The following is a 3719-nucleotide window of genomic DNA, read 5'->3' on the forward strand; positions in this document are numbered from 1 at the left end:
TTCGGATGGTTCCCGTCCCGTACCCGGCGAAACTAGTACCCACGAAACACAAAACGTCTTACGAACGTCTCGGAACAGCTTCAAATGACTACAAACGTCTTGCGTTGTGTTCAAACGTCTCATAGATGTCGACAAGAAGAAGTTTCCTCTGCGACGTCTCTTAAACATCTGCAGTCAGACGTTTGCTGTGAAACTTCTGTGAAACATCTGTAGTCAGATGTTTTCTAGACTTGTTTCTAACACGCACGTGGAACTTGAGGCCACGTCAAGGAGATGCGCCAGCAATCAGCAGAGAGTTGCCACCGTGGATTAAACATGCTGTAAATCACGGCACATAAATTAGATGGATCTCCTGCTTGACGTTTCGAAGAGCAGGCGCGCCGGTGCAAAGACCGCTCTTTGTATTCGAACACAGAAAGCGCGTTTTCTCCTACGGAGCCCGAATCACCTTCCACATCGAGTGCAGCTAACCCGCCACTCGTAAGGCTGAAAGCCGACGGTAGTTACGCGAGTGAAAAAATTTGCTTCATGTTGCGAACGCCTCTGTTACGCCTCGGCTAGCTGGCGGCAGCATGCGGATTGACATGGTGACAGGCGCAGCGCACGCTGCCTTCGCCGCATTCCCGCCGCCTTCGCCGAGCTCGCTCGCGCGGATTATCGCGCAGATCACCCGCGCGCTATCTTTTCGTGGTATCTTGGAGGCAATCTTTCTTGAGTCACGGCGCAGCTTGCTGCTTGGTGTCGCTCCGCACGGTGGCGATGCAGGATAGTTTGCCAAAGTGGTTTTAACCGTTTAAAGCAGAAAAAAATCTTAGTCGAAGCTGCCAGTGCTTATGTTTTACATGAAAGTATTAGATTCAATTTCTTTTTTTGGTTCTTTGATGATTTGTTTATTTTTACGTTTAGAAATTAGTACTTCATTTGGTCATTTGGCGTTGCAGAGGCTAGCGATAGCTACGCGCGCGAAGCGGATGCTGCGCACGTTGTAGTACGTTTCGCTGCGCACTTTTTTCCGCGCTGGTTGGCACTTCACGCCGCTGCAGTTTGCATTTTCCCCTTTTTCTGCGGTATCGTTTACTACCAGTGTTGCACTGAGATGTGAGCCTCGTTTTCCGCTTTGCCGGCTAAGCCACTAAGTTACGCGCCTGATTGAACCTTTGGTTTACAAATCACAAAACAGTATCAGCCAGTGTTTTACATACCAAAGTGCAGCGTTGAATGTATTAAAACAGGGCATTTGCATGTATTCGAGCTTTTGGTAAGTGGATACAGCTAGGCTGCTCGCATGCGAGTTGCTTTCTTTACCAAGGCGATGACAAGGTTAACGTGACAAAGCTTCAAACCAACCAGCTTTGTTTAAGCGTACGTTGATAAGGCGCGAATATTTTCCTACACATTGATTAAAGTGTGTGCTCTATTGCATTCTGGCAGGGTTTTGTTCTTGCCAAGGACTCTCATCTGGCCACCTGTGTGCTCCAATTCTCCTTGCTGTGATTGCCGTCAGTGAAACTCGCGTTAAAAAGGCTTTGGTTATCTTAACTGCGTCAAGCTTTTATTTCATTGCGATTGAGAGCCCCGGCACAAAGGTAGTTTACTCAGTGGTGCTGCTCTGTATGTGTGCAGGCTGTTTGACAGTGCAGTGAAGTACTACGGCTCTTTGCAGGCATGGCAGCTTTTATTTTTTGGAAAACCATTGCACCGTGCACGCTGGCGTTGTCCCTACTTCACTGTGTACGTTTCGTTTTGGGTACAGGCTGTTCAACAGTGGTTTTCAGAGGACCTCCTTGCCTGCTCAACTTCTCAAGTTTTGGTAAGCACGCTTTGCAGCTGACACCTTTTCTTTCACTTCATGATTTCTTGTATAGGTCTAGGCTCTTTGCTAATGTTCATTCCACAAGCCCCATTATTTGTTTGTCCTTTAGAACTCGAACTGTTGGCCGGAGGAGCAAGGACCTGGTCTAATTTCACGCAAATTAATAGCAGCACCATGTACTTGGCTGTTCAGACGACTTGGCCTGGAGATTGTTTCAGTTCTGAGGTGGGAACCTGGACTAATTCTTCTTGTGCAGTGGTGTAAGTAATCTCTTGCCCACTGTTTGAGCTTCATCGTACAGATTAGAAAGGGCTTCTTTGGCAATGCAGTGTTAGGAACCTTATACACACGCACTTTTATTTGTCTTATCTTTCAGATGTGCCCTGTGTGGCTGTCAAGTTAAAACACATCTCTGGTGTATACTGAAGTGATGCAGGCATTACCAGGACAGCAGCATCTCTGCTATGTTTTCATGCGACGGTGCAAGATGTCAAACATCAACCACTTTTGATTCAGCCACATCTTGCAAGTAAGAGAAAGCCTGTTTGCAAGATGCAGCTTAGGAGGTTCTATGAGTACAGTGTGCATCACAGTAAGGCAGTGCACTTGCTATTGACTGCTTGGCTTTCAGTGTCCATGCACGCTGTTTGGATTTTGCTTCTGTTAAAGGCCTCCACAGTGATTGACTTCTTGAGTTATGCCATAGCACTCTGCTGAAATACCGCTTGCAGTGACATCATATGCACCTATGTTTTTAATTAGCTTATTTTATTGCCTGTGCTGTCACTCCTTGCCATTTCCTGGTCTTATTTGCTTCAGACTCCTCATTGGCCATTCTACATGCACCTGACTGACTGTACTTTTGGTTACTCTAATATTTTTCACTTCTGCAGGCTGCTGAACAGAGCTGGATTTGACTTCCCCTTGTTAGCGCCTAGTTGGCATCCTCCTTGCAAGAAAAGCGATTTTTGGAACACCTAGCGAGCTCTTCAGTGCCATCCACATCACAGCAACTTGCTCATCAACACATCCGTTGTGAACAAGGCCCGGGGCCAAATGAATTTTTGATTTAACAATTGGTTTCTGCTCGACACTTTCCCACCATCCAAGTGCTTACCGTTGTAACGTCGGCCAAACCAGTGAAGCTACCTCCTCCGTGGCTTCTAACATTAATTTCCTGATCCTTTTCTTTTTTGTGTGTGGGTGTATGCACTGGATTCAATAAAGAGTGACGCAGTGACTGAAAAGTGTGCTAGCACATGCATTTATGGCTCATTACTACAGCCATACATCCCTTGTAATGTGGGCTCATTGTTCGGGTCATTGCAAATCAGCTTTGAGTTCTTAATGAACTATAATATTTTTGAAGCTTTAGAGGATTTAAACGCAGCACTGAAATCAGTATTGAAATGCGCAAAATAATCCAGGCACCCATTTCGAAGAAAAAAGGATCGTCTAAAAAAATTCTATAAAAGTTCTACCTCAGAAGTTTTCTTGCCGTATACAAGCGTAGCGTTAGCAGAGCTAATAGAGGGCTAGTAAACGTCCAAGTCTAAAAAACTGCTTAGCTGAAACTTCTTTTAGACGTCAAGCTTTTAAGCATGAAATGCTTTTAGCCCCCGTTGTCGGCAGTCTGGTGACGTCACGCCGAGACCGAGAGCCATCATCCGGGCACTGAAATCCAGTCATCCGGGTACTGAAATCCAGTCATCCGGGCACTGAAATCCAGTCATCCGGGCACTGAATTCCAGTCATCCGGGCACTGAAATCCACTCATCCGGGCACTGAATTCCAGTCATCCGGGCTCTGAAACGAGAACATCCGGGCACCGTACGAGACTTAACGAGATTTAACGAGACTCTCTAAGCCCTCCTACGCGACCGGCATGCAAGCGCCGGTTGGTCTC

At 46.5% G+C, this 3719-nt stretch overlaps 1 long non-coding RNA gene across 3 annotated transcripts; it reads left to right on the forward strand.

Annotated features, from left to right (window-relative positions):
- Window positions 1–896: 896 nt before the first annotated feature.
- LOC149341696 (uncharacterized) lies at window positions 897–2999 on the forward strand. Of its 3 annotated transcripts, none has more exons than XR_016282647.1 (3): window positions 897–1810; window positions 1923–2342; window positions 2707–2999. It is a non-coding gene; the product is annotated as an uncharacterized LOC149341696 (long non-coding RNA). The 3 variants fall into 3 exon arrangements; XR_016282646.1 differs by having other exon boundaries at window positions 898–1810; window positions 1923–2073; window positions 2190–2999; XR_016282648.1 differs by having other exon boundaries at window positions 898–1810; window positions 1923–2038; window positions 2190–2999.
- Window positions 3000–3719: the final 720 nt, after the last annotated feature.

Source organism: Amblyomma mixtum, chromosome 5 (genome assembly GCF_055824585.1).
Source record: "Amblyomma mixtum isolate Tamu chromosome 5, ASM5582458v1, whole genome shotgun sequence".
In the NCBI taxonomy this organism is placed as follows: Eukaryota; Metazoa; Arthropoda; class Arachnida; order Ixodida; family Ixodidae; genus Amblyomma; species Amblyomma mixtum.